This window comes from Salmo trutta, chromosome 19 (assembly GCF_901001165.1).
Source record: "Salmo trutta chromosome 19, fSalTru1.1, whole genome shotgun sequence".
NCBI classification, from domain to species: Eukaryota; Metazoa; Chordata; class Actinopteri; order Salmoniformes; family Salmonidae; genus Salmo; species Salmo trutta.
The window spans coordinates 30,726,952-30,751,857 of record NC_042975.1 but is presented as its reverse complement, the minus strand read 5'-3'; the positions used below and the strand labels follow the sequence as shown (position 1 = coordinate 30,751,857).

Below are 24,906 nucleotides of genomic sequence, written 5' to 3'. Positions count from 1 at the left end.
GATGGCAAGTTCCAAGACACAACTCAAAGTGCAAACCGTATGTTCACAAAGGCATACACTGTTTACTTTATAGGACCGATACATTTCTCTTACAAACTCTTTAATTTACGCACTCCCCCCCCCCCCCACACACACACACATCATCCCTCTCATCGTGTGAGAAAACAAGAGTTGTCTCAGCCTGTTGTCACAGCAAGCATTTTAATTTGCATGAGTTTACAACAGTTACGTTTATTTTAATCATTAACCAAACACAGAGTTCCGGATATCCTTGTCATGAATGGACCAGAATAAAAAGACCTTAAGTGACAAAGAAAATCCTAGAGATGGATCATGCTCACCTGACCCAATAGAGAATGCACAAAAGAAGATCCAGAGGAAGATGAGTGGATTAAAGATTCATCCCCTCCACCATTCATCCTACACATTCTACAGCACTTTTCACACACATATAAACCAAACCGCTTCCTAAATGCTAAATAGTACAACAATTCTGGTAATAACTTAACTCTAAGACAAATAAATACATTCAAAATCAGATCAGATATTCAATTTCCGACTGACTGAAACACAAACTGACAAGAACAAAGAGAGCAAGTCAGGGTTTGAGAAATGGCGGGCTCAATTCATGTCCTGTACGATGAGCAACACTGAGTCATGAGCCTGACACCAAAACGTAACAAGTTGACACAAACTCAAACCTAACAGTCACCAATATGCTTTAATACCTCAGGGCTGTATCTGTGTGTCTTTACGTACATAAAATTACCTGTTTTGAGCTTTTGGAACTATCACAAACTTTCTAGAACATTCTACAGACCAATGCTTTGTGAACCTTCTGGACTTGTGTTGAATTATATACCTGTAAGTATCTTTAAAACCATATATTGTGCTATATTTTTGTAAGAGGCACAGACAGTGATTGTAATGTATTTTTGTTCAAGGGGAATTGTAAATGTTACATTCAGACAATGTGAGTATGTGGAATCTGGAAAATATAGCATTTCTGAAGGTATGCATTCAAATAGCTGTGATTAAAAAAAATGAAAAAATGTGATTGCTCATTATTGTAGTCGATTTACTCTCTGCTAGTTTTTAAATGAAATGTTTTCTCTTCCATTATTTTTGTAACCACACCCTGAGTTTGCTGGCTCTTTAATCATAAGAGGGAGAATATGGCAGTAGCCGTATTTCAGTAAAAGGCTAATAAAATAGTGCTATTCAGTAAACAATACATTCCTGGTATTTGCTTACAGCTACTGAACAAACCTTGTAACCACCATGTTTGTTGAAATCATGTGGTTTACAATACTATAACATAAAGATATTTACTATAGAGCAACAGTGTGGGTGTTATAGGGTGGGTGGGTGGAGAATAATTATAATTCAATGCAAACAAGAAAAACCTAGAAAACCAAATTGACACTTTTAGAATTAGCCTAACAATCAAATATAAAAAAGGATTTCCCTATTAAAGAGGAATATGGCTTATCTAGTTCTTGTAATCAGTCACAATTGATCCATATAGATTCTAGATAAAATAACGCCACTCGATTTCAAAATAAAATGTCTCTCTAAATGAACAACAAGCAGACATAAGTATCAGCAACGGAACAAAAACATATCACACATTTAAATTATAGATTTGAATCACGTCATGCATTTACTCTATAATCGTAAATCTATTAAAAGCATGAATCTAATACAAATAACTAAGGAAATTAACCTAAGCAAAGTATAAAATCAACCACAAATTCTACAATCAATAGTAGTCTATTTCTTGACTGCCTTCTACCTTCAGAAAACTCTAAAGCCAATGGTCAAAAACATGATTTTAGTACTTCAGGACTCTATCTTTGTGATTTTGTGATACAGTATCTGGAACTTTTGCAAAATAATACTTTTATGAACATTTTGTTTCTATAAAATCCCTATAAAATATATTTTTACACACCAGTGTATGAAATATTCAGCAATTTCTAAAATCAGTTTGTTTTTGCATGTTGGTGAAGAGATGCTACTGATTTAACTATTGTTGAACAAATGCTACATTTAATTCTAAATGTCATTTTTCACATTGAATGAGATAATTCTATTTTCAATAAACCATAACAAGGGAGTCCAAATTGCAGTAATATTATGCAATCCAACGGGAGAGAAAACATTGCAATGTTTCCGACGGGAGACAAAAAGATTCAAATGTGGAGTAAAAAAAATATGTCAACATCAAACACAAAACATAGCATACATTTTTTCTCCTAATTTTTTCAGATAATTTTAACTATTGATGAATTAAGAAAACTCAAACATGTACTAGATCAGACGGGTCTTCATTCAGTGACTCACAATATACCAGAGCCTACATAAATACATCTGACAAAAATATTAAAACTGAAGCTACATATAAAGTCCTACAAAATCTACAAATGCATAATAAAGCCCAATTATATGCGATAAAAGTTATCAAAAGCCTTCAGAGCTAAGATAAATAAATCAATGTTGTTTTGGTTAGATTTAAGGTTAGATTTAATCAATATGCAACATTGAGGACAAATATATGGCGTCATTGACCAGAAGAGGTGGTATGTTTGGACTACAGAGCCCACGCTAAAAAAAACTATCTGGACATAACGTGGGAGCAGGAGCTCTTTGATGATGCCAGGTAGGACACAGGGTGACTTTAAGACTTGCAATGCATCACTGACCTAACAGATCACTTTTGCAGCAAACTATCAGTGGACACTTACTTTTTACATTGATATACTAGATCAGCTGCTGTGCCACATTTGGGTGTACTAACTCTCTTGTTAACTTTATGAAGCCTGTACTGATCCATTTAAATGAAGTGATGCATAGATTCATGCAGGGATGACCTTATCAAGCAGATGATGAGTCTTATTTCTCCTCACCCTGTGAGCTCACGTCTCAGGTCAGTGGTGGGAACTGAGGACTTACAGATCTATGGGAGGTATCGGTATCATCACACACACTGACACACACACTGACACACACACTGAAACATACAACAACTGAAGCAAACATGCATGCACACACAGTGACAGACATATACACACACACACTCCATACGCTGACGGTCAAACGGTCAAATGGTCAAATTGACAGTGTTCTGTCTAATGATGAGGGAGACGAGAGGCTGTGACTGAAGCCCTGCCAGCATGATTGACTGGGGAGACCTGTGGACATCCACATGCTGACAGGTAAGAGATAGGGCCTAGGCCATACTTAGAAGAATGGAAATGACTAGTACCTAATGCATCATGATATGTAAGAAACGAGCAGTGCCAAATCAGATAACCATGGTTTCATTTCGCCCCTGTCTGGCCCTTGAAGGTCTATTTGCCTACCCACTCACGGCCAAGTCACATCAAGGAGGAAAAATCTACTTATTGATAAATAACCAGGGAGGTGTAGAATGTTCAGGTGCTGAGCCATGTTCTTAACATCTCACAAGGAGACTTGCTTCCTTAACGAAACCACCACCAATACATCCTCCTCCTACATAGAGGACAAAACATTAAAGAGTTCATTTGTGACCGTCAACAACGGGACATTTTTTTTAATGAGCTATTTCCTTCTGTCGCGTATATTATATTCCCATTTATTTTGGTGCGTTCATTTCCTTGAGACCAAATTCTACAGAACACAATTCAGAGGTAACCTATGACCCCTGGCCCCTTGTGAAGCTGCCTGACACACACACACACACACACACACACACACACACACACACACACACACACACACACACACACACACACACACACACACACACACACACACACTTTCTCTCTCTCTCTCACATACACACACACGACCACAAGCAGCCACAATATACACATGAAAACTAGTGGCACAATCATAAATACCCACACACACACACCCAGCCCAGGGGCAGGACATGACAGCGAAAGAGAACAATTTTCACATGACAGTGAGCACAGCTAGCTAACCCCTGGCCAGGTCCAACTGGTTACAACATCACAACAAAGAGCTTAGGCAACCGTTAATGTTACTCAACACAACACCGTCAGGGCCCAAGTTCACATCAAACATAACACTTCTGCCAGTACAACCAGATACAGCCAGAAACTCAGGCTTGGTGTTAATGGCATTGTGTCTGTCTGATCTGAGACAATGAAACCTGGAAGTCTTTGTCACAACTATGAATATCTATGATTAAACCACTCATCTAAAAGGTTTCCATCTAATTTTCCAATTATAATATTTCAATGTACAGTTTGTTCAAGATGTAACACAAACTGTAGAATTGTTGTTATCTGGTAATAATGGCATATATAATCAGGGCAGTGCTCCTACTTTTCTACTGCTCCTCTAGCCAAATTGTCCATGATGTGTTTTACATAGGCCTTCATTTTCTACAAAAACACACACCTACACATTGTAGGCTAAGCCAGGGAGAACCAGAGATGAAAGGGAGTTAGTTAAGTATCTCTGCTACAACCACTACTAGACTAGATGAATCAGCTAGTTAGCTAGGCTATGCTGTCAGAACAAGCTAGTCTTTACTGCAGTTGGCCACTTCACCTCTGTGCCCCACCATGAGATAACAAACGCTAACAACTCCAAAGTAACCTTCTACTGGCGGTATTCATTTCTCCGCTGGGCGCCGGTGGGTACTTCATGCAGCAACGCACCCCCGTGTCGCGGGGGACTGTCTTTCAAGATGATCTCCTTTGATAGACAATTCGTTGCATTTACAGTTACAAGAGAAAAAAGAGAGAAAACATTTGTAATTTGTTTTAAAAAACACCACCAATCAAAAGGGCAGGTGCTCCAGCACACCTAGGACTCTATATGTGCACATGCCTGCATGTAATAATGGCCCATGTAGGCAAGCAATAATCCCTGATAATGATTTGTGAAGAGTGTAGAAAAAGTTAGTTGAGTTACGGTGAAAAATACGGTGCAAAAAATGTATGTGTGACTCCATGTCTCACTGTGTCAGTCTGATCTGGTCCCGTTGAATCAGGCTCTTTCCCAATGACTTCATCACTTAGGCATGGAGCCCGCTCTTGGATGGAGATCCCCCTAGTACTACCCAGCCAGTGTGTTTATCACAACCCTGCCTGCTTCCCTCTCAACTATCTGTGGCAGACACACACACACACACACAATCTCTTTCACAGACGTACTCGCAGACAAATTCACAAAAAGGAGGGAGCACTAAACAATGAAGGGAGGGAGGGAAGAAGGGATGAGATCACTTCTTTTTTGGAAATGACTTATCAGCACGGGTCTGCAGGGAGGGACTGCCAGCTAAACACACTGCCTGCCCCCAGGGGTGCCCACTGCCAGGAAACAAGGAGCACCAATTATATATAGCACTCTGTTATTCCTGTCACCTCACATGCACGTAGTCCTATAAAACAGCCCCCAACAACCCACCAACAACCACCCGGGTCTGGGTCTATGAGTGGCTGAGGAGGTGTGATGAGGTGAGAGGTCTGTGTCACTCAGTGACTGTGCTGCTGGCCTTTCCAAAGGTAGGGTGTGGGGAGTGGGATGGTTGACTGACTCACAGAGGGATAGAGACAGCCCTGACTAGCCTGGCCAGGATTCCCAGTTGGAATGCAGGAGAGGCCAAGACGAGGGAGGCAGGGAAGCAGGGGGTATGGGAGAAAGCTAGAACCCGAGTCTGCCTGGGCAGATCTGATCCCATTGATCCATTTAAAAAATATATATATTTCACCTTTATTTAACCAGGTATCGATGGCCACACTACTGAGTCAGAGACACTCCACCTAGGTTGAATATCTCCCATGCTATATTTATTGTTGCAAAATCGTCACACCATTTCAGGACCACTGTGTGTGTAAAGCTATTTTGGATGCAAACTGAATGCGCACAACAGTAAACAGATAATCTCATAGATAACCTCACCTGAATACCATATTCATAATGTATCAAACTAATTATGTAAGTAACAAATCTATGACTGACCAATGCAGAATGTGTGGCTTATAGAGTATGCAGTGAATAATGGGTGGCTGTGTACGTGCGGCTCATATAATACATTCACCTTGTTGATCATCTGCTTTGACATTCCACAGATCACCACATAGGTTACTATGGAGCTGGAGAAACCCACAGGCTGCAAGACAGTCTTTCGCTCTAAAATTGTGTACAATATGTTCTACTTTCATTACATGCATAAAAAATAACAACACATGAACAAATAGCAACCATTTAAGATAAATATATTATTCTTACTCAATTCTAATATTTTTATTGTCAGACCTCGGAACAAGGGAGAGAAAGTGCTTCAGCGGTGAATCATAAGGAGTTTTTCAGTCTCCCCTTTGAGCACAGTAATAGTCTCAGGTTTGTGGCTAGGTTGTGCATACGCTTTGGCAGGATGCGTCTGTCTGTCTGTTAAATGTACAGACAGCCAGTGAAAGTACTGTTCAAGACCTACTTTGTTGACCTTGCCCCTTCCTAACACTACAACGATAGAAAATAGCAATTGTCTATTGCTAGTTCCAGTGCTTTGCAACCACTGTTATTGCCTGAGGTGAAAAAGTATTTACAGTGCCTTCAGAAAGTATTCAGACCCCTTGACTTTTCCCACATTTTGTTGTGTTACAGCCTGAATTTAAAATGGATTACATTGAGAGTGTATGTCACTGGCCTACACACAATACCCTATGATGTCAAAGTGTAATTATGTAAAAAAATATATATTTTTTCAAATTAAAAATGAAAAGCTGAAATGTTTTGAGTCAATAAGTATTCAACCCCTTTGTTATGGCAAGCCTAAATACGTTCAGAAGTAAAAATATGCCACAAGTCACAGAAGTTGTGTTTAATAATAATAGTGTTTAACATGATTTTTGAATGACTACCTCATCTCTGTGCCCCACACATACAATTATCTGTAAGGTCCCTCAGTCGAGCTGTTAATTTAAAACACAGATTCTACCACAAAGACCAGGGAGGTTTTCCAATGCCTCACAAAGAAGCGCACCTATTGCTAGATGGGCAAAAATAAAAATAAAAGCAGACATTGAATATCCCGTTGAGCATGGTGAAGTTCTTAATTACATTTTGGAGGGTGTATCAATACACCCAGTCACTACAAAGATACATGCGTCCTTCCTAACTCATTTGTCAGAGAGGAAGGAAACAGTTCAAGGATTTCACCATGAGGTGAATGGTGACTTTAAAACAGTTAGAGAGTTTAATGACTGTGGTAGAAGAAACTGAGGATGGATCAACAACATTGTAGTTACTCCACAACACCGACCTAAATAACAGAGTGAAAAGAAGGAAGCCTGTAAAGAATAAAAATGCATCCTGTTTGCAATAAGGTAACTGCAAAAAATGTGGCACAGAAATGAATTGTAATTTTTGTCCTGAATACAGATATGTTTGGGGCAAATCCAACACAATACATCACTGAGTACCACTCTCTATATATTTTCAAGCATGGTGGTGGCTGCATGAATACTTGTCATCGGCAAGGACTAGGGGGTTTTTTAGAATAAAAAGAAACGTAATAAACCTAAGCACAGGCAAAATCCTAGAGGAAAACCTGGTTCAGTCTGCTATCGAACAGACACTGGGAGACAAATGCACCTTTTATAAAGACAATTACCTAAAGCACAAGGCCAAATATACACTGGAGTTGCTTATCAACACGACACTGAATGTTCCTGAGCGCCCTAGTTACAGTTTTGACTTAAATCAGCTGGTAAATCTATGGCAAGACATGAAAATGGTTGTCTAGCAATGATCAACAACCAACTTGACAGAGCTTGAAGAATTATGTGCAAATATTGTACAATCCAGGTGTGCAAAGCTCTTAGAGACTTACCCAGAAACACTCACAGCTGTATTTGCTGCCAAATGTGATTCTAACATGGATGACTCAGGGGTGTGAATACTTCTGTATTTCATTTTCATTCAATTTGCAAACATTTCTAGAAACATGTTTTCACTTTGCCATTATGGGGTATTGTGTGTAGATGGGAGAGAAAAAATGTAATCAATTTTCAAATCAGGCTGTAACACAACAAAATGTGGAATAAGTCAAGGTGTATTAATACTTTCTGAAGGCACTGTGTGGTCAATCAAAACATTAAAAAAGAGTAACTACATTTTGATTCTCAATATAAATAACCTCACATGTTCCTTTAAAAAAAAAAACACTTAAAACCATTAGATGAAGACCATGGATAAAAATGTATGTGAAGCTCTGATAATTGCAAAATCACCTATTAGTACTATCAAGTTAAACATTCTTCCAATCATTTATAACAAGTCTAATCAAGTATATCCCCTATCTTTTCAAACACAAATTGATAAAAGGGTGTTAGAGGTACAAGAGTAAACAGTTGTTATTCAGTCTCTTTGTATGGAGAAATTAGCTGTAAATAATCCCTATTTAGATACAAACCCCTTCTAAAACACACCCTTTGACTCATTAGCTTGGCTGTCATTGTTCTGATATCACTGCTCTGTTTGTGTTCATGTTGAATGAGTTGCCTTGGCGCAACATCCTGCCCTGCCGTGTGTTCTGGTAACAGACAGACAGCGCTGTAAAGCAGGCCTGTGACTCAGGACGCAGGGTGAACAGAGGTGGACTGGACGGCTCTTTGATGACTTGTCCTCCATCTCTGGGGAGAGGTGCTCATACAGCACTTCATATAGCATCATCAGCATCATCAGCATCAAACAGACAGAGCATCACTATACACAACAACAGACCACAGGATGATACTAACCTATCCAAAACACTCACATCATGTTGACTAACATCAGACAGGAATTATGTCGTTATATCAAGTCATAATAGATTTGTTGTTTGTTACTAATTTAATCAATGATGCTCTACAAATGAAAAATACTTGGGGGAACAGGAGACAAAAACAAATGAATCAGGGATGAATAAAGCAGGAAGTAGCGTGCCGTGCAATGATGATCACGCCAAACTTAAGGGCAACAACACATGACACCGGACCCAGTGCATTGATCTGACCCTCTACTTCACCCCCATCTCCCCCACTCTTACTCATCTGTACCATAAACGCACACAGAGAACAGAACACAGAGTACCAACCCCTTCACAGGCCTTCAATGAGATAATGACCACATACACTACCAGTCAAAAGTTTGGGCACACCTACTAATTCAAGGGTTATTCTTTATTTTGACTATTTTCCACAAGGCAAAGGATGGCTACGTTGAAGAATCGAAAATATAAAATACATTTTGATTTCTTTAACAAACTCTTGCAATAATATGGACTTGGTCTTTCACCAAATAGGGTTATCTTCTGTATACCAACCCTACCTTGTCACAACACCACTGATTGTTTCAAACACATTAAGAAGGAAAGAAATTGCACAAATTAACAAGGCACACCTGTTAATTGAAATGCATTCCAGGTGACTACCTCATGAAGTTGGTTGAGAGAATGCCAAGAGTGTGCAAAGCTTTCATCAAGGCAAAGGGTGTCTACTTTGAAGAATCTCAAATATAAAATATATTTTGATTTGTTTAACACTTTTTTGGTTACTACATGATTCCATATGTGTTATTTCATATTTCTGATGTCTTCACTATTAGTCTACAATGTAAAAAACAGTAAAAATAAACAAAAACCCTGGAATGAGTAGGTGTGTCCAAACTTTTGACTGGTACTGTATACATATCACCTATATCATACTTTCCTACTGACCTCTTGCCAAGTCGCCCTTGCAAAAGAGGTTTTCTAACCTCAAGTGTCTTTACTGGTTAAATAAAAGTTAAATAAATAAATTCAAATATCACTTATAACTGTCATTTAATAAGTCATATTATTTTATGAACTTAGTGAAGACCACCTGGATTCTGGACAGACCGAGCAAGCTCTCCAAGTTCTTATGTATTTCTCAAACCCTCTCTGATTGAGAGAAATGTGTTTTTTGAGGGAGCCAAGCGCTGTAATCATAAGAAGAGGAGATGAGTAAAGGGGCTCCCCGTTGTGACTTGCATTAAACTTAACGACTCTGTTATAAATACCGTCAACCCCAATCTGGCCCTCCATCACTCTCTCCTCTGCTCTGACCCCTCTCTCCTGTCCTCCTAAATGAGAGATCCGACTGTTTCCCCCTAGAGAGGCCTGGCCCGGCCTGCCACTATAGGCTTGATAAATGCCATCTTTGTGAGGTCTTTTCCCAGCCTTCGTTCTCAGCAGCCAGTGACTAACAACTAACAACATAAGGGGGAAAATCATGTGGACCTTCCTGTCGGCCCTCCCTGCAAAAAAACACCCCCACCACCCAGCCCTACCCAAAACCCTCAAACAACCTCCACCCTTCCTGCAGATTGCGTTAATAGGAAGAATTTGCTCATATTTCTCAATGAGAGTCTGGCTATTTATAAGGACCAGTGAGGTGCATTCCATAACCCTGGAATAAACATGAAGGGGTTTCACTCAAAGTCATTCATTTAACTTTGATTTGATTTTGGAATTGCTAATAGAATCTTGTGAGAGGTGAGGAGTCACCATAATGATCCAAACTTAACCTACATTTAATTCATCACCTAGGCCTAAAGTTCACCTTCATTTAAAACAATTACTTAGTATCTGGTAAATTCCTGATAGAATTTATGAGGAAATTTGGATAATTCTCTGTCAGATCTTTATAACTGGTCAGTTACTGATACAAACACAATTATCCCAGGCACACATCACTCTCTCTCACTCTTTCTCGCTCTCTCTCTCGCTCTCTCTCCCTCTCCCTCTGCATCCTCCAAGCCCTCCCTATGAGCAGGGCTCAGTGCACCCTGGTCTCAATGGGTTCCCCTGATTAAATAAAAGTTCAATAAAAAAAAGGCTCACAGGGTTAAGCTTACTGTAGTTTAGTGTTAGTTGGTCTGGGAGGCAGGGAGCAGGAAAGGCCATCTGCATGGACATTGTGCTTAAAATGGGCTCCACACTAAGAGATGGACTCACATGGAAATTGATACCTTCTCATGGAGAGGATCCCTTTTTTCCCCATTCTCTATCCCTGCCATTCATAGGGAGACCCCCAGTCAGCCTGGTTTTTCACCACACCAGCCCCAGCATCTCAATGGACCTCTCACCAATAATCCCATCCATTGACATACAATCTGAGGGATTACTGAATTACAATACACTACATGTTACAGTGGCTGATTGACCGCAGTAGATGGGCTTCAATCTAAGTGATTGATTATCATCCAGGGAATTCCCATGCTGCTTTCAAGATCTAAAAACAGTAAGTACAGTATAGTTACAGTAAGTGGGTAAAAATGCTACAAAATAGCACACACACACACACACACACACACACACACACACACGCCTAACATGGACCAATGTTTTTTTTGCTGTGAAGTGAACCGCATAAGCTTTCTCAAGGACATAGCCACAATGACTCAAACTGTATGGACAACTCAGACCTAGACCAGAAATGCCATAGTCTTGCAGACACTGAATCAGTGTCTGAAACTATACAATATAATCATCAAGAACCCTTTCATTCCCACATGTCATCTCATGTGATCTGGCTGTTGTGTTGAATAGCTGGCTGAACCCGCCAGTCTCACCACTACTCCAGCCTAAATGCACAGCCGTACTGCTATGCAGATGACACGCAGCTCTATTTACCAACCAGACCCAGGGACCAAGCTAAGGTAGCTACCCTTCACAAGTGTCTTGCTGAGATGAGATCAAATGTTGGATGTCTGACAAATGTCTCCAGCTCAATGATAGGAAATCAGAGGTTGTTTTATTTGGCCCCCACCTTGCTAGAACCCAGATTGTAGATAACCTTGGTAATTTGTCCACCAATGTAAAGCTTATGTCCATAAGCCTTGGCGTTTTCTTTGACCCTGACCTAAACCTCGAGCTGCATGTAAAAAAGGGTTGTCCAGTTCTGCTTTTATCATCTAAGAAATATAGCAAAAGTCAAATATTTTATTTCAGTCACTGATCTGGAGAAAGTTATACATGCTTTTATTTCCTCACACATATATTACTGTAATTCTTTGTATACATGCCTCAATCATAAATCACTCCGTCTACAGTTAGTTCAAAATTCTGCCGCTCGGCTTTTAACTGGCACCAGAAAATGTAACCATGACACCTATTTCAGCTTCTCCACACTGGCTACAAGTCACTTTAGAATACATTTTATGAATCACGTTTATGGCTACGCTTGGTTTAGACCCATCCTATATCTCAGATCCTTTATCTCCCTACGAGCAAGGACGCAGCCTGAGATCCTCTGGCAGGGCGCTGTGGACCATTCTAGGTTGGAGATAAGGCTAGCTGCTTCTCTTTCTTTTCCATTTCTCCTTCCTCTTGTCTTTGTTTCTTTGATAGTACTTTTATTTTGATGTGAAACACTTTGTTACTTATATTGAAAAGCTTTATAGAAATAAAGTTATTATTATTAATACTGCAGACATCAAACATCCCTTTAGGCTGGGGCTGGGGTGGAATAAATACAGTATCTAATCACTGAGCTCTCATTACTGACACTCATCAAGCATGATTAACACAGGAAACCAAACAACCTCTCCAGTTCCAGTAAGTCACTTACAATGATGTGTGTGTTTTCCTCTGGAATCCCAACCACACTGACTAGTCTTTTATCACAGATAACAAGAGAGGGAAGCAACGGGGGATGGTAACAAAGAAACATGCTGATTATCTGATTACACCAGCAGAGTCATTGTGACTTGGGGGGTGTCATGATGAGTCTGGTGTGCCATGCAGCTGTGGGACATCATATCATACAGGAAGTAGCATGATAAGCTCTATCCTCTGTGATTATTATATGAATGGTTTGGCAACACTAAACAGGGATAGGATGTGATGAAAGATTCTTTATTTATGGTTGTGGTGTGCTGGCACTCTTACCAAGATATCAAAAATGTTCGTCTTTATTTATGATCGCTCTAGACTTCAATCAGAAGCTAAATGAGATGAGAGAGGGGCACATTCTGATCCACCATGACAACCATCACAGGAAAAGCATTCTCTTTTGATGAGGAGACATCATCATAAGTCATCAAATATAATATACCGGTGGCTTCAGTCTTATCAGGACCACCACATCATATAAAAGCTTTCTATTATGAATTAACAATACATTACAAAAATATTGAGATGTGTTGTATGCCAAGAGCAAGTTCTGAAAACAAAATGGATGATATACGATCAAGACTATTCTACCAACAGGGCATTAAAAACTGCCATATCTTGTGTTTCACCGAATTGTGGCTGAACGACGACACAGATAATATAGAGCTGGCGGGATTTTCCATGCATCGGCAGGACAGAGAAGCTACGTCTGGTAAGGCGAGGGGCGGTTGTGTGTGTCTATATGTCAACAACAGCGGGTACGCGATGTCTAATATTAAAGAAGTCTTGAGGTATTGCTCGCCTGAGGTAGAATACCTTATGATAAGCTGTAGACCACACTATCTACCAAGAGAGTTCTCATCTATATTATTCGTAGCAGCCTATTTACCACCACAAACCGTCGCTGGCACTAAGAGCGCACTCAACTAACTGTATTAGGCCATAAGCAAACAAGAAAATGCTCATCCAGAATCGGCGCTCCTAGTGGCCGGGGACTTTAATGCAGGCAAATTTAAATCAGTTTTACCACATTTCTACCAGCATGTCATGTGCAACCAGAGGGAAGAAAATCTAGACCACCTTTACTCCACATACAGAGACGCGTACAAAGCTCTCCCACCATTTGGCAAATCTGACCATAATTCTATCCTCCTAAATCCTGTTTACAAGCAAAAACTAAAGCAGGAAGCAATGGTGTAAAGTACTTAAGTAAAAATACTTGTAAGTACTACTTAAGTAGTTTTTTGGGGCATCTGTACTTTACTATTTATATTTTTGCCAACTTTTACTTTTACTTCACTACATTCCTAAAGAAAATAATGTACTTTTTACTCCATACATTTTCCCTGACACCCAAAAGTACTCATTACATTTTGACAGGAAAATGGTCCAATTCACACACTTATCAAGAGAACAGCCCTGGTCATACCTACTGCCTCTGAGCTGGTAGACTCACTAAACACAAATTATTCGTTTGCAAATTATGTCTGAGTGTTGGAATGTGCCCCTGGCTATCTGTCAATTGAAAAAAATATATACGCTTAATATACGGAATTTACTTTTACTTTTACTTTTCATACGTAAGTAGATTTTAGCAGTTCCATTTACTTTTGATACTTAAGTACATTTAAAACCAAAAATGTTAACTTTTTTTTTTTTTACTCAAGTAGTATTTTACTGTGTGACATTCACTTTTTCTTGAGTCATTTTCTATTAAGGTATCTTTACTTTTACTCAAGTATGACAAATTAGTACTTTTTCCACCACTGGCAGGAAGTATCAGTGACTTGCTCAATAGAGAAGTGGTCAGATGACATTGATGCTACGCTACAGGACTGTTTTGCTAGCACAGACTGGAATACATATCTTGCATTACTCATTACTCATCACATATGTATATACTGTATTCTATACTATTCTACGGTATCTTAGTCACTAAGTTGACTGTGCCTTTAAACAACTTGGAAAATTCCAGAAAATGATGTCATGGCTATGGAAGCTTCTGATAGGCTAATTTACATATTTTCAGTCAATTTGAGGTGTACCTGTGGATGTATTTCAAGGTCTACCTTCAAACTCAGTGCCTCTTTGCTTCACATCATGAAGAAAAAAAAAGAATTGTAGCCCTCCACAAGTCTGGTTCATCCTTGGGAGCAATTTACAAATGCCTGAAGGTACCACGTTCATCTGTACAAACAATAGTACGCAAGTATAAACACCATGGGACCACGCAGCTCTCATACCATTGTCACGTTCTGACCTTAGTATGAGGTCATTTTTCCATAGTAGATTGGTCAGGGTGTGACAGGGGGGTGTTTTGTCTATGTATTTTGGGTTTTCTATGTGGGTTGTCTAGATTGTGGTTCTATATTGTATTTTCTATGTTGGTGCCGGGTACTGTTGTTGGTCGTTTTGTTATTTTGCAAAGTGTTTTCATTAAAAGTAAATATGAGCACTTCACATGCTGCACCTTGGTCCCCTCTATACGACGCCTATTACAGAACCACCCACCATGATTGGATCAAGCGACGTGCCCGGGTAGATATGGACACCTGGTCAGTGGAAGAATGGTGGGAAGGAGAAACTGGACTTGGGGCCAGGTAATCGAGAGATTTCGGAACTTACCTGGAAGAAACGGGAGGCAGCCCCAAAAACTGGGCACACGAGTAGTTTGGCTGGGCAAGGGTTGAGGCCTGAGTCAACTACTCGTGCTTTTTGTAGCGAGCATGTGCCTGCCTCTCGCACTCTCTCTCCAGTGCGCCTCCATAGCACAGTATGTCCTGTGCCTGTTCCTCGCACTCTTCCTCTAGTGCGCATCCATAACCCGGTACGGCCAGTGCCTGCTGTGAGCACTCGGCCCTTAGTGTGTCTCCCCAGTCTGGTGAGACCGATTCCTGCTCCTCGCACCCTCCCTCCAGTGCGCATTCATAAGCCGGTACAGCCAGTGCCTGCTGTGAGCACTCGGCCCTTCGTGCGTCTCCCCAGTTCGGTGAGACCGATTCTGCTCCTCGTAAAAAGCCTCCAGTGATAGTCGATGGTCCGACGCCCGTAAGGATGATCCTTGGCGAGGAACCTATTGAAATGTTCTATGGCATGGAGTCAGTAGCAACGGTCATAAGTTCGGATCCGCTGATGACGCATTCTAGTCCGGAGCCTCCAGCGACGCTGTTCCGTCGGAAGCCTCCGGCGACACTTCTCAGCCCGGAGCCTCTGGCGACGCTCCTCAGCCCGGAGCCGCTGGCGACGCTCCTCAGCCCGGAGCCGCCGGCGACGCTCCCCAGTCCGGAGCCTCCAACGACGCTCCTCAGCCCGGAGCCTCCAGCGACGCTCCTCAGCCCGGAGCCTTCAGCGGAGGTCCGCGGCCCGGAGCCTTCAGCGGAGGTCCGCGGCCCGGAGCCTTCAGCGGAGGTCCGCGGCCCAGAGCCTTCAGCGGAGGTCCGCGGCCCAGAGCCTTCAGCGGAGGTCCGCGGCCCAGAGCCTTCAGCGGAGGTTTGCGGCCCAGAGCCTTCAGCGGTGGTCTGCGGCCCAGAGCCTTCAGTGGTGGTCTGCAACCCAGAGCCTTCAGCGGAGGTCTGCAACCCAGAGCCTTCAGCGGCGGTCTGCAACTCAGAGCCTTCAGCGGCGGTCTGCAGCCCAGAGCCTTCAGCGGCGGTCTGCAGCCCAGAGCCTTCAGCGGCGGTCTGCAGCCCAGAGCCTTCAGCGGCGGTCTGCAGCCCAGAGCCTTCAGCGGCGGTCTGCAGCCCAGAGCCTTCAGCGGCGGTCTGCAGCCCAGAGCCTTCAGCGGCGGTCTGCAGCCAAGAGCCCAGAGCCTTCAGCGGCGGTCTGCAGCCCAGAGCCTTCAGCGGCGGTCTGCAGCCCAGAGCCTTCAGCGGCGGTCTGCAGCCCAGAGCCTTCAGCGGCGGTCTGCAGCCCAGAGCCTTCAGCGGCGGTCTGCAGCCAAGAGCCAAGAGCCTTCAGCGGCGGTCTGCAGCCAAGAGCCTTCAGCGGCGGCCTGCAGCCCAGAACCTCCAGCGGCGGCTTGGAGGTCGGAACCTCCAGTAGTGGTCTACAGCACAGGGATTCCGGTAGGGATCTACAATCCGATTCCTCCAATAATGATCTACAGGCTTATGTTACAGAAGCAGAGGAATCTACGGGCGGAATGGAGGTTTCGCCCTAAGCCAGAGCCACCTCCGTTGCTGGAGGATCGGGAGAAGAGGAAGGTTCTGGGTGTTGCATATGAGCCACCATAGACTGTTGTCACCCTCCCTGCCCTCCCTTTGTGTTTGGGGCTTATGCTGTTTTTTTTGGTTTAGGTAAAGTCAGAGTCTGCACCTTTGGGGGGGGGTTACTGTCACGTTCTGACCTCAGTATGAGGTCATTTTTCCATAGTAGATTGGTCAGGGTGTGACAGGGGGGTGTTTTTGTCTATGTATTTTGGGTTTTCTGTTTTCTATGTGGGTTGTCTAGATTGTCGTTCTATGTTGTATTTTCTATGTTGGTGCCGGGTATGGTTTCCAATCAGAGGCAGGTGTTTTTCGTTGTCTCTGATTGGAAGCCATACTTACGCAGCCTGTTTTTCATGGGGTTTTGTGGGTGGTTGTTTTCCGTTTCGTTGTTTGTACCTGACGGGACTGTTGTTGGTCGTTTTGTTACTTTGCAGTGTTTTCATTAAAAGTAAATATGACCACTTCACACGCCGCATTTTGGTCTCCTTTAGACGACCCTTATTACAACCACTCAGGATGGAGACGCGTTCTGTCTCCTAGAGATGAACGTACTTTGGTGAGAAAAGTGCAAATCAATCCCAGAACAACAGCAAAGGACCTTGTGAAGATGCTGGAGGAGACAGGGACAAAAGTATCTACATCCACAGTAAAACAAGCCCTATATCGACATAACCTGACAGGCCGCTCAGATTGTATTTTTTGGAGAAATGTCCTCTGGTCTGATGAAACAAAAATAGAACTGTTTGGCCATAATGACCATTGTTATGTTTGGAGGAAAAAGGGGGAGGCTTGCAAGCCGAAGAACACCATCCCAACCGTGAAGCACAGGGGTGTCAGTGTCATGTTGTGGGGGTGCTTTGCTGCAGGAGGGACTGGTGCACTTCACACAATAGATGGCATCATGAGGCAGGAAAATTATGTGGATATATTGAAGCAACATCAAGACATCAGTCAGGAAGTTAAAGCTTGGTCGCAAATGGACATTTTTTTTAACCTTTATTTAAACTAGGCAGGTCAGTTAAGAACAAATTCTTATTTTCAATGACGGCCTAGGAACAGTGGGTTAACTTCCTTGTTCAGGGGCAGACCGACAGATTTGTACCTTGTCAGCTCGGGGATTCAAACTTGCAACCTTTCAATTACTAGTTCAACACTCTAACCACTAGGCTACCCTGCCGCCCATGACCCCAAGCATACTTCCAAAGTTGTGGCAAAATGGCTTAAGGACAACAAAGTGGCCATCACAAAGCCCTGACCTCAATTCTATAGAAAAGTTGTGGGCGGAACTGAAAAAGCGTGTGTGAGCAAGGAGGCCTACAAACCTGACTCAGTTACACCAGCTTTGTCAGGAGGAATGGGCCAAAATTCACCCCACTCATTGTGGGAAGCTTGTGGAAGGCTACCTGAAACATTTGACCCAAGTTAAACAATTTAAAGACAATACTACCAAATACTAATTGAGTGTATGTAAACTTCTGACCCACTGGGAATGTGATGAAAGAAATAAAAGCTGAAATAAATAATTCTCTCTACTATTATTCTGACATTTCACATTCTTAAAATAAAGTGGTGGTCCTAACTGACCTAATACAGGGAATTTTTACTTGGAATAAATGTCAGGAATTGTGAAAAAGTGAGTTTAAATGTATTTGGCTAAGGTGTATGTAAACTTCCGACTTCAACTGTATATACTGTATTCCATACTATTCTACTGTATTTTAGTCTGTTCCGCTCTGACATCGCTCGTCCATATGTATATTCATTCCTACTTAGATTTGTGTGTATTGGGTATATGTTGTGTAATTTGTTAGATATTACTTGTTAGATATTACTACACTGTCGGAGCTGGAACCACAAGTATTTCGCTACACCCACAATAACATCTGCTAATCACGTGTATGTGACCACTAAAATTTGATTTGATTTGAATATGTTCCCAGGATTCATCCAATGGCTTTGAGGAGTATACCACCTCAGTCACTGGCTTCATCAATAAGTGCATCGACGACATCGTCTCCACAGTGACCGTACATACATATCTCAACCAGAAGTGATGGATTCCAGGCAACATCCGCATCGAGCTAAAGTTTAGAACTGCTGCTTTCAAGGAGTGGGACACTAATCCGGACACTTATAAGAAATCCCGCTACGCCCTCAGACGAACCATCAAACAGGCAAAGTGTCAATATAGGATTAAGATTGAATCCTACCACACGCTCGACGGATGTGGCGAGGCTTGAAAACTATTACGGACTACAAAGGGAAACCCAGCTACCCAATGACGCGAGCCTACCAGATGAGCTAAATGTATTTTATGCTCGCATCGAGGGAAGCAGCACTGAAGCACGCATCAGATCACCAGCTGTTCCGGACGACTGTGTGATAATTGCCAACATTCACAAAGCCGCGGGCCAGACGGATTACCAGGACGTGTACTCAAAGTATGCATGGACCAACTGGCAAGTGTCTTCACTGACATTTTCAACCTCACCGAGTCTGTATTACCTACGTGTTTCAAGCAGACCCTCATAGTCCCTGTGCCCAAGGAAGCAAAGGTAACCTGCCTAAATGATTACCGCCCCGTAGCATTCACGTCGGTAGTCATGAAGTGCTTTGAAAGGCTGGTCATGTCTCACTTCACCAGCATTATCCCGGATACCCTAGACCCACTCCAATTCGAATATTTCCCCAACACATCCACAGATGACTCAATCTCAATCTCACTCCCCACCTGGACAAAAGGAACACTTATGTGAGAATGCTGTTCATTGACTACAGCTCAACGTTCAACACCATAGTGCCCACAAAGCTCATCACTAAGCTAAGGACCCTGGGTCTAAACACCTCCCTCTGCAACCTCAAAAAAGAAGATGATTTCACATTGATTGCAAGTGTAAAAGAACTCTGGTGGATAGGACAATAAATAGGCCAAAACAGGCAATGAAAAGGTTCATGAATGGAAATGTGGACAGGCAGCAAAGGGGTTAAATAAATGTGGCAACTGGCATGGGTAGGTAGTTAAAGAGTTAATATTAAAGGGTTAAAAGTAAAGGTGTGGTTAGTCAGGTAAAGGGATCCTGGACTTCCTGACAGGCCACGCCCAGGTGGTAAGTGTAGGCAACAACTGATCTGCCACGCTGATCCTCAATACTTGGGCCCCTCAGGGGTGTGTGCTTAGTCCCCTCCTGTACTCACTGTTCACCGATAACTGCGTGGCCAAACACGACTCAAACACCATCATTAAGTTTGCTGACGACACCACAGTGGAAGGCCTGATTACCGACAACGATGAGACAGCCTATTGGGAAGAGGTCAGAGACCTGGCAGTGTGGTGCCAGGACAACAACCTCTACCTCAATGTGAGCAAGACAAAGGAGCGGATCGTGGACTACAGGAAAAGGCGGGCCGAACAGGCCCCCATGAACATCGACGTGGCTGTAGTGGAGCGGGTTGAGAATTTCAAGTTCCTTGGTGTTCACATCACCAACTAACTATCATGGTCCAAGCACACCAAGACAGTCGTGCAGAAGGCACGACAACACCTTTTCCCCCTCAGGAGACTGAAAAGATTTGGCATGGGCAGATCCTCAAAAATTTCTACAGCTGCACCATCGAGAGCATCCTGACCGGTTGCATCACCGCCTGGTATGGCAACTGCTCCACATCTGACCGTAAGGCGCTACTGAGGGTAATGCATACGGCCCAGTACATCACTGCGGCCAAGCTTCCTGCCATCCAAGACCTATATACTAGGCGGTGTCAGAGGAAGGCCCAAAATATTGTCAAAGACTCCAGTCACCCAAGTCTTAGTCTGTTCTCTCTGCTACCGCACGGCAAGCGGTACCGGAGCACCAAGTCTAGGACCAAAAGGCTCCTTAACAGCTTCTACCCCCAAGCCATAAGACTGCTGAACAACTAATCAAATGGCCACCTGGACTATTTACATTGACACCCCCCATTTGTTTTTACACTGCTGCTACTCGCTATTTATTATCTATGCATAGTCACTTCACCCCTACCTACATCTACAAATGACCTCGACTAACCTGTACCCCTGCACATTGACTCGGTACCGGTAACCCTGGTATATAGCCTCGTTATTGTTATTTTATTGTTACTTTTTATTATTTTTCACTTTAGTTATTTGGTAAATATTTTCTTAACTTTTTCTTGAACTGCATTGTTGGTTAAGGGCTTGTAAAGTAAGCATTTCACGGTTCTGTTGTATTCGGCGCATGTGACAAATAAAGTTTGATTTGATTTACATCTCCTTTCAACTGGGTTTCAAATCTGACAATCTTGACCAAATATACCTACATAGAGTAAACTTGTATTTTCTTATAATTTCAAATATTTGTTTTCAAAATGACCTAAAGGTCCAGGGAATATAATTGTGTTGGGTGAGAAATGATACTGTGTCTCATAAAAGGTCAAGCTATGACTTGCGATAGGGGAATTTACAGCATATTATGGTTATTTTAAAGTTGTGTACCAGAGGTTCCTCCTCTGTGCTCAATTGCTGTCTATTGTTCAGCAGATGTTCAGATGGACTCAAATGAAAAGGGCTCATCCTCAAATCTCCTGGGCAAAACTGTCTGTTTAGGCTATTTTAGTGCCAAGAAGATTTATACAAAATCTTTCTGATACATTGACATATGAACGGGCTGAACAATAGAGAAATGGATCTTTACAAGTTGACAATAGTCCAACAACACGTGTTTAAACATTTGCGTTTAATGGCTCTTTCCCAGTGCTGTAATTGTTCGCCATGTTTCTCTATGTGAGGTTAAAAGGGCATTGACTTATATGTATCTGTGCAGTTATGATAAATGGCTAACCTGACTGACTAACAAGAAGAGGGAAATGAATCTACTCTCTCATATCATGTGAGAGTGAAATCATCACAAGTCCAAAGGTCAATTAATTCAAGGAATGCCGTGACTTAACGCTTTCACTCCTCTTTCCATTTGAGACAGACATGGTATAGTCATCTTTTTGCAATTAAATTGTAGAAAATGCAGATGAAACAAAACAATATAACAACAATGAGGAAACTGAGGAAAAGAGAGTAAAAGATGGTGTAAATATGGCGGGATCGTTAAATGAAACAATTTCAATAAACAAATATGGCTTTGATTTATTTCAGAACTTTCAATAAGAAAATAGCAGAATAAACTAGAACAAATTTGATCTAATAAAACTTGAGAAGTCGTCTGTTATTTCACCCCACTCCAACATATACTGTACATTTTGAAGTGTTTTTAAAGAATTTAGAATAAGATTTGTAAGCACAGCAATGATTTGCAATGACGCAATACAGTCAATATTTGTTTGTTTGAGTAAATGAAAAACAATTAGTTAAATATTGACAGCTATCACCACAGCTGCACAGAGAATATCTGTCATAAGATTATACAATATGAATACTAAAGGTTAAAAAACATGTCTGTCTGAAGACTATACAATATGAACACTAAAGGTTAAAAAACATGTCTGTCTGAAGACTATACAATATGAACACTAAAGGTTAAAAAAACATGTCTGTCTGAAGACTATACAATATGAACACTAAAGGTTAAAAAACATGTCTGTCTGAAGACTATACAATATGAACACTAAAGGTTAAAAAAACATGTCTGTCTGAAGACTATACAATATGAACACTAAAGGTTAAAAAACATGTCTGTCTGAAGACTATACAATATGAACACTAAAGGTTAAAAAACATGTCTGTCTGAAGACTATACAATATGAACACTAAAGGTTAAAAAACATGTCTGTCTGAAGACTATACAATATGAACACTAAAGGTTAAAAAAACATGTCTGTCTGAAGACTATACAATATGAACACTAAAGGTTAAAAAACATGTCTGTCTGAAGACTATACAATATGAACACTAAAGGTTAAAAAACATGTCTGTCTGAAGACTATACAATATGAACACTAAAGGTTAAAAAACATGTCTGTCTGAAGACTATACAATATGAACACTAAAGGTTAAAAAACATGTCTGTCTGAAGACTATACCATATGAACAATAAAGGTTAAAAAAACATGTCTGTCTGAAGACTATACAATATGAACACTAAAGGTTAAAAAAAATGTCACAACAACGTTAACAGTCAAGTTATGACCGTTGTACTATAAAACTGGCTGTACAGGAAAACCGTTGGGGCCTGGGAGAGCAGTTTTCTCAATCATTTCAACAGGATCTAGAGTAAATATTAAAACATAATTTACTAAGAGATACAGGGGGTCTCTTTTTATGAGCTGTGTATAGATAAATATATGAGAAACGGTGGTTGTGATACGCCCATAGGGAGAACAGCGATATCACCAGATATTCCATTGCTGTGTCTAAACATCATTAAAACCATAACGGTCTTATTTGTTTAAAAAATGATTACCAACAACACAAACAACACTTTTACAGGAGATTATAACTACCATAATTCTACAGTCCTTAACTGTACCACTGCTTACTGCGACCAAACAACACTTTTACAGGAGATTATAACTACCATAATTCTACAGTCCTTAACTGTACCACTGCTTACTGCGACCAAACAACATAAGAAAATCGGAGCATTTTCACTGAAAGAATGTTAATCAATACATATAAAACTGAAAAAATCCACTTAAAAAAGAAGATGATTTCGCATTGATTGCAAGTGTAAAAGAACTCTGGACAATAAATAGGCCAAAACAGGCAATGAAAAGGTTCATGAATGGAAATGTGGACAGGCAGCAAAGGGGTTAAATAAATGTGGCAATTGGCATGGGTAGGTAGTTAAAGAGTTAATATTAAAGGGTTAAAAGTAAAGGTGTGGTTAGTCAGGTAAAGGGTTAATAATAGTGAAGGTGTGTGAGGTGGAAATGTGACAGAGCCATTGCTGGATGGCAGTTTCTGTGTGAAAGCCTCACTATCATGGAACTCTCAAAGTGGATGGGCCTCAGTCAGGAAGGAAGTTGACGGTTAACAGGTTGTAAAAAGGGGGAAACAGTGAGTCTGTGACTTGCAGTGAAACTTTCCATTCACCTATGATGTGTCACTCTGTATTTCTGTGGCTCAATGACTATCAGCCCCCCAGGGACTTAAACTATCATAACGCTATCTATCCATCATTACACACACACAAACACACATACAACTATAAAATGTTTATATGATTTATACGATAATTAAATGAATAGTCTGAATAGTCTGATTGAAATAAATTAATTTGAAAAGGATATGAACAGCAATGCTGAAAACTCCTCAAACCCTCAAAAACCCTCACAACGCTATCCATCATTATAAAAAAAAACACACACACACACACACACACACACACACACACACACACACACACACACACACACACACACAGATCACTGCACCTGTACATAGCCCATCTGTAAACAGCACATCTATCTACCTACCTCATCCCCATATTACTTAGAATATGTGGACAACTAGAAATACCTAGGTGTCTGGTTAGACTGTAAACTCTCCTTCCAGACTCACATCAAACATCTCCAATCCAAAGTTAAATCTAGAATTGGCTTCCTATTTCGCAACAAAGCATCTTTCAATCATGCTGCCAAACATACCCTTGTAAAACTGACCATCCTACTGATTCTCGACTTCGGCGATGTCATTTACAAAATAGCCTCCAATACCCTACTCAATAAATTGGATGCAGTCTATCACAGTGCCATCCGTTTTGTCACCAAAGCTCCATATACTACCCACCACTGCGACCTGTACGCTCTCGTTGGCTGGCCCTCGCTTCATACTCATCGCCAAACCCACTGGCTCCAGGTCATCTACAAGACCCTGCTAGGTAAAGTTCCCCCTTATCTCAGCTCGCTGGTCACCATAGCAGCACCCACCTGTAGCACGCGCTCCAGCAGCTATATCTCTCTGGTCACCCCCAAAGCCAATTCCTCCTTCGGCCGCCTCTCCTTCCAGTTCTCTGCTGCCAATGATTGGAACTACTAAAAAACTACAAAAATCTCTAAAACTGGAAACACTTATCTCCCTCACTAGCTTTAAGCACCAGCTGTCAGAGC

General features: G+C 41.5%; 1 protein-coding gene and 1 long non-coding RNA gene across 4 annotated transcripts in view; both read right to left on the bottom strand.

The window, feature by feature from the left end:
- The window catches only part of LOC115154331 (vacuole membrane protein 1), a 107,408-nt gene that overhangs the window by 5,500 nt on the left and 77,002 nt on the right, over positions 1 to 24,906 (bottom strand). The gene's annotated exons all lie outside the window — the stretch shown is intronic.
- Positions 5,570 to 22,970, bottom strand: LOC115154333 (uncharacterized). Its single transcript, XR_003867871.1, has 3 exons — positions 22,960 to 22,970; positions 13,481 to 13,483; positions 5,570 to 5,950 (listed from the first exon to the last, which is right to left on the bottom strand). It is a non-coding gene; the product is annotated as an uncharacterized LOC115154333 (long non-coding RNA).